Raw genomic sequence first — 13016 nt, forward strand, 5'->3', positions numbered from 1 at the left:
GCTCTGAATGAACGACTCAAGAGTGGTCCCACACTGAGCTACGGATTCGAAAGAATGAATCAGTAGCAGTCTTACTCAAACACAGTTTTACATGATTAAATAAGGGCTAATCCTACGCCTAGTTAGAGCTTTGTATTATCGAATCAAAAGTAGTCCTAGTACACCTTTGAATGAATGAATCAGTCCAGAACAAAAAAAACAACAACTTTATATCGGGAGTCAAGAGCAAATCTAAGCCTAAACAAAGCTTTGAATGAACCATGTAGCGGCACCGTGCATCCACTGTAGGACAGTTCAGACAGAGTAATTTAGTGCTAAGGGATATTTCTATGTTCAGAAACACAAATATCAGCAGATAGTCTCTTATCCGAGAGTTGAGATTTTAGCTAATTAAGAATCTTGATTTGCTTCTAGGTAATAATAATTTAAGAACATCCTCGCGTCTAAAAATATAAATATTTATGAATTAAGCCCCGAAACAAGAAATGTGGTAAGTCAGTAATATATACAATTCTAGAGTTGTACTGCGAAACAAATTACTTTACAGTTAAGCCTTTATTCAAAACTTACCTCTATATTATTGGGAATTAATCAGCATATAGGTTACCGAATTCCACCTGGAGGGGTCACCTGTTTTAACGACTCGCACCAGTGTACAGTAATGTGTTGTCTGTCAGAAGACACTAAAATGACGCCACATAATAGTATATTGGTTTGTTTTGAATTTCGCGCAACGCTCCACAAGGGCTAGATGTGCTAGCCGTCCCTAATTTAGCAGTGTGAGACTAGAGGAAAGGCAGCTAGTCATCACTATCCATCGCCAACTCTTGGGCTACTCTTTTACCAATGAATAGTGCGATTGACCGTCACGTTATAACGCCCCCACGGCTGAAAGGGCGAGCATGTTTGTTATGACGGTGATTCGAACCTGCGACCTTCGGCTTACGAGTCGAGTGCCTTAACCACCTGGCCATGCCAGGCCCGCCACATGAGGGACGCTTAACGTTGCAATTTGTACACTCCTAACGTTAGTAACACATGCGCATGCCATGAATCACGAGAAGAACTATGCACTCTGAGGGCTACAGCACAGCATGACATATGAACTTTAGAAAAATAAAAATATCTGTTATTCCTAATTTTTGTTTCATTTATCCTTGAAACAACACTTTAACAACACTTTGTACGTCCCTAGGGACGTACAACTATTTGTCGCCTTATTTTGTTCACATGTGAATAAAGAATATTACTGATATTTTACACCACAGATAACTCTAAAACCGTCTATTGTATGTCATTAACGAAACACTCTAACGTCTGGAAACAGCATTAATACATTTTACAGCTTAAATTGATTTTTTTTTTTAATTAATGGATTTTCTACAACAGCTAAGCGATAAAAAATTACACTATTAATACAATATTAGCACAGCTATTCAAAAGCGATTTAGTTTCCACCCAGCAGGAAAAAACAAAAAAAAAACAATTTATCTTTGTCTAATGTCTTCCTTTGTTTAACTTTTATTTGTTTTACTCTAAGACGGATGTCTTAAAGAAAACACCTGAGATGGAAGACTTATTGAGAAAAACCATATAAAAAATACACCTAAAGTATGTTGATCATTTGATAGATGACGTTACAAAATGAAAACAAGATAAAAGACGAATGATTAATGTGTGCAACTACTAAGTCCTAGTTTGTTTGTTTTTTGTAGAAAAGCAACTTTAACACGTGTATAGCGAAAGTATTTATAAAAATACATTCCACACACACTTCTCCGCAATCTGGCAACATATTTACTTCAATAGACGTTGAGCATAGAACATTCGTTGTGCTTTTCGTATTTCCAAACATAATCTATTTTAAACAACAACTCCACAGCTGTTGTAGAATATGCGTTAACTCCATACAGTAAATATGACACGGTCGCACTTCTTTCTTCGGCGCAACATTCTTCTTAAATGAGAGAAAAATTCCTGTGAAACGGCTCAAACGTGTACTAATTCTGTTGAAGTGTTCGCATGATTTTATCAAACATTTTATGATTTTATCATGATTTTATTTTTTATTTATTTCCAACCAGTTGAAATACTCGAGGTAAGGCTGTAAACGTTGTATTTATACGTTGTGAAATATACGTTAAGCGATTGGAAAATGAGTATTGAGTATTTTGACAAAATCTACACACGTTGTGCATAACTTATTGCACATGCGTTTTGTTTTTTCTAAACGTGGAGATACGTCGCTAGAATGTATCTCAATGGAAACGTGGGCCCAGGCATGGCCACGTGGTTAGAGCACTCGACTCGTAATTTGAGGATTACGAGTTTTAATTCCCGTCACACCAAACATGCTCGCTCTTTCATCCGTGGAGGCGTTATAATATGACGGTCAATCCCATTATTCGTTGGTGAAATATTAGCCCAAGAGTTGACTAGTTGCCTTCTCTCTAGTCTTTCACTGCTAAATTAGGGACGGCTACCGCAAATAGCCCTCGTGTAGCTTTGTGCGAAATTGAAAACAATATAATCCGGGGCTCGATTCCCCCGCGTTGGACGCAGCAGATAGCCATATGTGATTTTTCTCTAAAACGGACTATTTCCTAACTCGTAGTTATATTACTCACATGTACGCAAATAATTTCCATTTTTATTATTTAATTTTTTTAAATGCTGTTACTACTTTCTCGAGAGAGTTTCAAATAACCAAACAGTTATGTTTTTGAAGCGCTCATTAAAATTTTAAATAATAAAGACTAAACGTTATGATCAAGCAATGGAAGTAACATTTAAGAACGGTTTGTTGACACGAAGGCTCCAACCACGTCTAACGCCCTTCGGCTTCAGACTGACATTGCAAAGACGACGGTCCACGTGAGGTAACAATTTCAATTTCGCCATCAGTTGAAAATCACGGTCCTCAGCAACACACGTGCTGCTCAGCTATTGGGATGTGTGCTAAGTGTTTTCTAACAGCACCAGAGTTACATTTCTACATTTCGTCAGTAAAATAGCCTTGTTACGGAAACACTCAAATAGAACAGAAACATATAAGCATTGTCATTTTTACTCTGTCAGTATAAAATGCATTATACAGGCCGAAATTTAAAGAGAATTCTACTCGATTTATATAACAGTAGAATAAACTACCTGCATTTTATCCTTCGAAAATATCTAAGAGAAAAGTTTTCTTTACCTTGTTATAGTAAAGTTGACAGGTGAAACAGCATATCATGGCTTGTTACAGAACTCAGTATAAAGTCGAAATTGAGTATTACCTATAAAGATGCTGTATTTTAGCTAAAGCGTATTTTAGTCAAAGCGTATTTCTCAGATTGTTAGAATTAAGATTTTCATTACTAATACCAAAATTTGTATTCAAATGAATCTGTTTCTATATGTCATTACTATTTATTTCTAAAAATAACATAGGTTGGATCCATAACGCTATGTAACACATATTTTGTTCCCGGATAGTATGTGTTATTTTTTAATTGCTTATGTTGTAAAAGTACAGAAAATGGCCATTATTCCCTTCAAACTTTGCTTTTCTGACCTGGATAATGAAATTTATAAATTAACCTATTTTCTATATAAAAACGGACAAATTTGTACATTTTAATTTACATAAGGTCTGAATAAAACAACATATGAATCAAGATTTACATGTATTTATACTAAAGTTATACAAAAATGTTTAGAAGTGCGTAGTTTGGAGATTTGCGACTGTTAGGTACATCACTTTCGCGTATCAGCCCCAAATATGGTCTCCCATCATGTTTTGTTATACGCACCCAGGTCACAAAAGCAAAGTTTGAGAGAAAAATAGGTCTTTTCCATTTACTTTAGGCATAAGTAATTGGGAAATAACACTTTCTGCCCAGGAATAAGAAGTAGTAAACGTTTTGTTACACAGTGTAATCTGAACCGTAATTAGGACAACTTTTATGTAAATGAACGTATTTATAACACTATGTATTAAAACATGCTATGAAACTAACAATTACTGTTCGTATTTCCCAAAAGCAGTTGGGAAAGAGATGAAACACAATTACTTTTTGGCATTTTAATATATGATCAAAATTTAATGAAATGGTTGCCCCCTTCCTGGATCCATAAAGGAATTCTTTAGGTATAACCTTAGATGAACTACCCGATTTCTTTAAAGGAACGCATTTTCGAACGGTCTGTTCATGTCTTCCAATGCCAATCTTACCACTGGTCTGGCGTCCACTATTGGCTCAAGCTTCTAGAAACCTTTTTTGCTAACCATTATAAAAAAATTTCATTCTCCGTAGATCGATATTTTGTGCTATGTTGAAAACCGCTGACATGAAATTGCCATTTTCAGTTTCAATCGACTTCAAAATAAAGAAAATCGGCAGAAAAAAAAAGTATATGATTTTATACGATCTTTCAAAGTGAGTTTATTATACTTGAAGATTGTTTGTTTTGTTTATTTTGTATTTGGCGCAAAGCTACTTCGAGGGCTATCTGCACTAGCCGTACCGAATTTAGCAGTGTAACACTTGAGGGAAGGCAGCTAGTCATCACCACCCACCGCCAACTCTTGGGCTACTCTTTTTTACCAACGAATAGTGGGATTGACCGTCACGTTATAACGCCCCCCTCTGCTGAAAGGACGAGCATGTTTGGTGCGACCGCGATTCGAACCCGCGACCCTCGGATTACGAGTCGAACGCCTTAACACACTTGGCCATGCCGGGCCACACTTGAAGATGCGTCTTTCTCTATGCGAAATAATTTAGTCGTCAAATGTTTTAAATCAACACCAACCAGTTCGTTTTATCTGCATTTCGAATTTCACTGAGCTTACCCCATCAAATGTCTTCCACTATTTGCTATCCTTTAGCGGTAAATAATGACTCTAGGTATAAAGAATTTGCTTAAAACAATCGCTTGAAGCCTGCAGTGCGTTCAAGTAGCGTTGTTAAATGTACTTCATCCTTTACGTTAAAACGTGTTCTTCTCCCTAGAGGGCGTTATCCATCAGTTTTGACGATTTCCTATTAAATATTTAACTGTATATGGCTCATCATTATTATATTTTCAAAGTAAGATAAACACTTTGAAATATATAATTCACAAAATGTGTTTGTGATTTCGTTTTAAACCCACTTATTCTGTACTATTTAACAACGTATTTAACAGTAATGGGTATTTTGGTCTCAAATCTCACTATCATGATAGTTATTGGTTAACAGCTTATTTTACATATTCATGATTCTATATTAAGTAAATGCCACTTGAAATCTCTGTTCAGTGAAGCTCCATCAATCTTTTAAGGAATTTTTTTTAATAGTGAGAGCTGCAGCTCTTCTGTGATCCGTGAAGTGATTTCTGAGGGAGTCGCCATAACAAAAATTCTGTATTGATATTCTTTCAAGTAAACAAAAACCCAATAAAAATCAGTTTGAAATGACTAACATACAAGACTGTTTCATATATTTAACTGCTCATCAGTCTAGAAATGTAATACAAAAAATAACTAGTTGCTAATGGTCTAATTATAACACACATAAATTCATGAGAAAAGGCCACAATAATACCTAACTTCAACACTAGATGTCAGCACCATAAATGCATTTGACCTACGTACAAATTGTTTCACTTTCGATCCAAAATGGCGTCACGAAAAAGTTACAAAATGAAGAAGCATTAGAGTTGTATTGTAGCAGCTGAAATACTTGGCAGTCAACGGGTTAAACATACAATTTAATAGTAAAAGTACTTCGTAAATATTATCAAACTTCATTAGTAATTATAATTTTGAAACTGATAAATCACATTTTAAGGCATTTTTATAGACTGAAAGGGACTCACACTAAATCGCATCTAACTAACAAATTTCATTAAAAAAAATGGAACTATCTCAATTTCCTTTTTACATTTTTCTCTATAAATCTGCACAAAACTATAAGGAATGTTCTGGAACTCTTACAAGTTACACATGCAACCGTACGGGTTATCTCCTTAAAAGAATCGGTGTGACAACGGTGTTTCATGAAAAGTGGTTAAAGTTTAAATAAACCGCCGTTAAACAAATTTTAATTAAATCCAGAATTTGGAACGTGGATGCTAAGGTACAAAAACATTATTGTAGTTATTATTTTTATGCGAAATTGATTTTGTTTCTGCATCTTATGTCATGTTCTAATAAAGTTATATAGTTCACACACACACACACATTAACCAATTATACTTCCTTAGACGATACCTAACTTTTTAAGCAAAATAACATTAATGTTAAGATTGCAGGTACTGTAGAACGGACACTTCTCTAATCTTCTCCATAGTACAGCGGTATGTCTCCGGATTTACAATGCTAAAATCAGGGGTTCGATTCCCCTCGGTGAGTTCAGCAGATAGCCTGATGTGGATTTGCTCTAAGAAAACACACAAACACTAATCTTCTCCATACCATTTAAGGTTGGGTGTGGCCTAAATATCAGCGTACTGAACAGCAAATCTAAGGGTTCGTTGTTCGTGTTCCTTTGTGATAAAAACGTGTTCTCCACTTTTAGACCGTGGATGCGTTATAAGTGTGACACTCATATACCTCTATTCGATTGGAAGTGACCTCTTGCTTTAACTCTAGACTATCTCTCCAAACTTAGCGATGGATAGAAAAGACAGCCTTTGTTAGCCCAGCGTGAACTCATGAAAGAAATAAAAAAAAATAATACCTCACCATTTGCATTTTCTTGTAGCGTAGGACCAGATACAGTGAAGAAGAAATATAGTCCGAAAAACGTATGGCGAAATTTATTATTTATATTACTTTAAAGAAAAACATTATCTTGAATTTACTTAGTCACTTGATATTTAAAAAAGTATTCGATTCCAATAAGTATAACTTACTACTTTTGAAACTTTTGACAGTGTTAATAAAATTATTTTTCCCCTTTTAATATAAAGTACATTTTAATTACTGGATAACACTTAACTGAATGTGAATTATTTATAATTGTTGTTGTTTTTTAATGAATCGACAGAAAGGTTTTGTTTCATTATTTTCGGTAGCTGAGTAATCCCTAAAACTGTGAGTTTTGTGAACTTACAAGGCATAATATTTTATCTTCTCAGATAAACTACATTTGCTACAACAAGGAGCTTTATTAGTTCAGTTTGAACCCGCTGAATAATGCTGTTTACAACAGGAGAATAAGGAATAACCACATCTATTTCTAACCTGATTTCTTACTATGGGACTGTTTATATGGTGTAAGTCTAGAATTATGGGAACTTAACGATGCTTTCGTTCACAACAATCGTAAAGCTCTGACATTTTGTAACAGTTGCAGATTATGACAGTCGTCTCGGAAGGCCGAGTCCCCATCCAATACATGATGAATGGCTTATATATCACTGCTTACACTGCTACTAAATATCAGGATTTTGGTCGTCATGATACCACATGAAAGCGAAACTCAATCTACCGTGTAAGTTGAGCTGTTATTATTATAGCCAGCAGCACGTGCACAACTGATATTTTTTATGGAACGTAAGCCGAACACATTTTCAATTTTTACCGACTTACACTTTACCTGTACGATAGAATTTGTAATCTTGTAAAAGAAAAAAAAACAACAGCTTTTCACCTATTAAAAATTATATCTAAGAAGCGTAATAAGCCATGTATTTATTAAACAAAACATCAAAATTTACTTTACAAGTTTGGTATGTATGTGTTTTCTTACAGCAAAGTCACATCGCGTCATCTGCTGAGCCCACAAAGGGGAATCGAATCCTTAATTGTAGTATTGTAAATCCGTAGATACCACTGTACTAGCGAGCGAGTATAACAAATTATAGATATTTTGTAAATTCCAAAATGGTAGTTACTTTAGGTTTTTCACACAGATAACCGGGTATCGTTTGTTGTGTGTGTGTGTGTATATATATACACTGTTTATTTATATATTTTCCCTCTCTGCATTTTTCGTTTTAATTTTCCTTACTTCACTTTAATGACGTCCCCTCAGAATCACAGCAGAATGTCTGCGGATTTACAACGCTAAAAACTGGGTTTTTTACCCGTGGCGGGTTGCGCACATATAACCCATTGTATAGATTAGTTTGTTTGTTCTGAATTTCGCGCAAAGCTACACGAGGACTATCTGCGCTAGCCGTCCCTGATTTAGCAGTGTAACACTAGAAGGAAGGCAGATAGTCATCATCACCCACCGCCAAATCTTGGGATACTCTTTTACCAACGAATAGTGGGATTGACCGTCACGTTATAACGCCCCCACGGCTGAAATGGCGAGTATGTTGAGTTGTGACGGAGATTCAAACCCGCCTCTTTCGGATTACGATTCGAGTACCTTAACCACCTGGCCATGCTGGGCCCCCACTGCATAGATTTGCGCTTAACAAAAAAACACTGTACTCGCTTTTAAAATATAAATATTGTTTATCATTTCATACGTTATTCATTTCCTCATCTATCTGTCTGGTTAACTACCTGTTTCTGTTTTTTTATCTATTGAGCAGAGAGTGACCTATATGTTATCGTTCCAGACTATGAATTTGAAGGTCCATAGTTTGTGTTTTGCTGCCATGAAATCGCGATCCGTACTTATATTGGGCCCCTAGGTGTGTCATGAGGGTCACGGTTAAATTACAATATCCAATTAGACTAGCCCTCCAGTTGAAGATAAGTGTTTATGATACGTTGTCTTCCTTCTAGTCTAGCAGTTCAAATTTAGGAGTGGCTAGCGCAGATAGCTTTCTTATAGCTAAGAATCATCACCGAGAAACACTAAACAAAATATGTGTGGTAAATTAGGATTTAGGTTGATGTAATGTAAGCATTGGTAAGTGTTGTGATAATTTCTTAGCTATTCAGTATTTATGCAACACAATCAACTTTACCCACTGTTTGAGCTAAAGCAGGATTTTATCATTTTTGGTTTCTCTTAAGTTTGAATTGATTTAGACAGTTCTGTGTGTTACATCAACACATAACACTTACATTACTCTTCAACTGGCATTTTACAAGTAATAAGCAAACAAAGATATTGCTAGCATTACGCGCATTACCAAGTACAATATATTGGATTGGAAAGTGTGTCATTTTCAAGGATGACAACACGTGAGAAAGGTCTTAAAACAGCAGCGACACCAGATGCCAATCTCATTCTGAACTGAGCTGTGCAAAAGAAATTCTAGGAAAGACAATAGTTTTATTTTTATAAAATATACCTTCTTTCTTACAGGTAGCATAAGTGTCATTTTATCAGAAATAAATATTTATTTATGTAAAGACCTCAGGTAGATAGCTTACAGTAATCAGAAATAAATATTTATTTATGTAAAGACCACAGATAGATAGTTTACAGTAATCAGAAATAAATATTTATTAATGTAAAGTCCTCAGATAAATAGTTACAGTTATCAGAAACAAATAGTTATTTATGTAAATACCTCAGGTTGATAGTTTACAGTAATCAGAAATAAATATTTATTAATGTAAAGTCCTCAGATAAATAGTTACAGTTATCAGAAATAAATATTTATTTATGTAAATACCTCAGGTAGATAGTTTACAGTAATCAGAAATAAATATTTATTTATGTAAAGACCACAGATAGATAGTTTACAGCTATCAGAAATAAATATTTATTAATGTAAAGTCCTCAGAAAAATAGTTACAGTTATCAGAAATAAATATTTTTTTATGTAAAGGCCTCATATAGATAGTATACAGTTATCAAATATAAATATTTATTTATGTAAAGATTTCAAATTGTTTACAGTTATCAGAAATAAATATTTATTTATGTAAAGGCCTCAGATAGATAGTTTACAGCGATCAGAAATAAATATTTATTGATTAAAGACCTCAGATGGGAAGTTACAGTTATCAGAAATAAATATTTATTTATGTAAAGCCTTCAGATTGATAATTACAGATATCAGAAATAAATATTGATTTATGTAAAGGACTCAGATAGATACTTACAGTGATCAGAAATAAATATTTATTGATGTAAAGGCCTCAGATAGATCAGTTCTCAGAAATAAATATATATTTATGTAAAGGCCTCAGATAGATAGTTACAATTACTAGAATAAATATTTATTAATGTAAAAGTATCAGATAGATATTTACAATTATCAGAAATAAAAATATATGTAAAGACCTCAGACAGATATTTACAATTATCAGAAATAAAAATATATGTAAAGGCCTCAGATAGATAGTTACAGTTATGAAAAATAAATAATTATTTATTTAAAGGCCTCAGATAGATTACAGTTATCAGAAATATATATTTATTTATGTAAAGGCCTCAGATAGGTAGTTACAGTTATGAAAAATAAGTAATTCTTTATGTAAAGATTTCAAATTCATTACAGTTATCAGAAATAAATATTTATTTATGTAAAGGCCTCAGATAGATAGTTTACAGTTATCAGAAATAAATATTTATTGATTAAAGACTTCAGATTGGTAGTTACAGTTATCAGAAATAAATATTTATGTAAAGAACTTAGGTAAATTGTTACATTTATAAGAAATAAATATTTATTAATGTAAAGTCCAAAGATAGGTAGCTTACAGTTATCACAAATAAATTATTATTCATATATGTAAAGGCCACATATAGATAGTTACAGTTATCAGATATAAATCTTTATTTATCTAAAGGCCTCAGATAGATAGTTACAGTTATCAGATATAAATATTTATTCATGTAAAGGACTCAGATAAATTGTAACAGTGATCAGAAATAACTATTTATTTATGTAAAGGCCTCAGATAGATAGTTGACAGTTATCAGAAATAGATATTTATTTACGTAAAGGCTCCAGAGAGATAGTTACAGTGACCAGAAATAAATATTTATTTATGTAAAGGTCTCAGATAGATATTTACAATTATTAGAAATAAAAATATATGTAAAGGCCTCAGATAGATAGTTACAGTTATGAAAAATAAATAATTATTTATTTAAAGGCCTCAGATAGGTAGTTACACTTATCAGAAATAAATATTTATTCATGTAAAGGCATCAAATAGATGGTTTACAGTTATCAGAAATAAATATTTATTTATGTAAAACCTCACATACATAGTTACAGCTATCAGAAATAGATATTTATTAATGTAAAGTCCTCAGATAAATAGTTACAGTTATCAGAAATAAATATTTTTTTTTTATTTAAAGGCCTCAGATAGATAGTTACAAGTATCAGAAATAAATATTTATACAAAGGCCTCACATAAATAGTTACAGTTATCAGAAATAAATATTTATTCATGTAAAGGCCTCAAATAGTTTACAGTTATCACAAATAAATATTTATCTATGTAAAGCTTTCAAATTGTTTACAGTTATCAGAAATAAATATTTATTGATTAAAGACCTCAGATCGATAACTACAGATATCAGAAATAAATATTGATTTATGTAAAGGACTCAGATAGATACTTACAGTAATCAGAAATAACTATTTATTGATGTAAAGGACTCAGATAGATCAGTTATCAGAAATAAATATTTATGTAAAGGCCTTAGATAGATAGTTGACAGTTATCAGAAATAGATATTTATTTACGTAAAGGCACCAGAGAGATAGTTACAGTGACCAGAAATAAATATTTATTTATGTAAAGGTCTCAGATAGATATTTACAATTATCAGAAATAAAAATATATGTAAAGGCCTCAGATAGATAGTTACAGTTATGAAAAATAAATAATTCTTTATTTAAAGGCCTCAGATAGATAGTTACAGTTATGAAAAATAAATAATTATTTATTTAAAGGCCTCAGATAGATTACAGTTATCAGAAATAAATATTTATTCATGTAAAGGCCTCAAATAGATGGTTTACCGTTATCAGAAATATATATTTGTATATGTAAAGGCCTCAGATAGATAGTTACAGTTATCAGAAATAACTATTTATTGATGTAAAGGCCTCAGATAGATAGTTACAGTTATGAAAAATAAATATTTATATATGTAAAAAACCTCAGATAGAATACAGGTATAAGAAATAAATATTTCTTTATGTAAAGGCCTCAGATATATAGTTACAGTTATCAGAAATAAATATTTATTTATGTAAAGGCCTCAGATAGATAGTAAATTATCAGAAAATATTTATGTAAAGGCCTTAAGTAAATTGTTACAGTTATCAGAAATAAATATTTTTTTTATTTAAAGGCCTCAGATAGATAGTTACAAGTATCAGAAATAAATATTTATACAAAGGCCTCACATAAATAGTTACAGTTATCAGAAATAAATATTTATTCATGTAAAGGCTTCAAATAGTTTACAGTTATCACAAATAAATATTTATCTACGTAAAGATTTCAAATTGTTTACAGTTATCAGAAATAAATATTTATTTATGTAAAGGCCTCAGATAGATAGTTTACAGTTATCAGAAATAAATATTTATTTACGTAAAGGCCTCAGATATATAGTTACAGTGATTATAAATAAATATTTATTGATGTAAAGGCATCAGATAGACAGTTACAGTTATGAAAAAATAAATATTTATATATGTAAAACCTCAGATAGAATACAGGTATAAGAAATAAATATTTATTTATGTAAAGGCCTCAGATATATAGTTACAGTTATCAGAAATAAATATTTATTTATGTAAAGGCCTTAGATAGATTCTTCCAGTGATCAGAAATAAATATTTATTTATGTAAAGGCCTCAGATAGATAGTTACAAGTATCAGAAATAAATATTTATTTACGTAAAGACCTCAGATAGGTAGTTACAGTTATCAGAAATAAATATTTATTTATGTAAAGGTCTCAGATAGATAGTTTACAGGTTGAATTTCTTGCTTCATGTCGCTAGCGCTACAATTCAACGTTATAAATAACGCGAGAAATAAACTAAGGAGTCGCTAGCCGTGATCGCTTGGTACTCGCGTGTAACGTGCTTTGTCCAGTGTTCTCTACTGTACTTGATCTTCTTACTTTTCAGATGTTTTTTTCTACATGTGAAAT

This window comes from Tachypleus tridentatus, unplaced genomic scaffold (genome assembly GCF_004210375.1).
Source record: "Tachypleus tridentatus isolate NWPU-2018 unplaced genomic scaffold, ASM421037v1 Hic_cluster_2, whole genome shotgun sequence".
Classification (NCBI taxonomy): domain Eukaryota; kingdom Metazoa; phylum Arthropoda; class Merostomata; order Xiphosura; family Limulidae; genus Tachypleus; species Tachypleus tridentatus.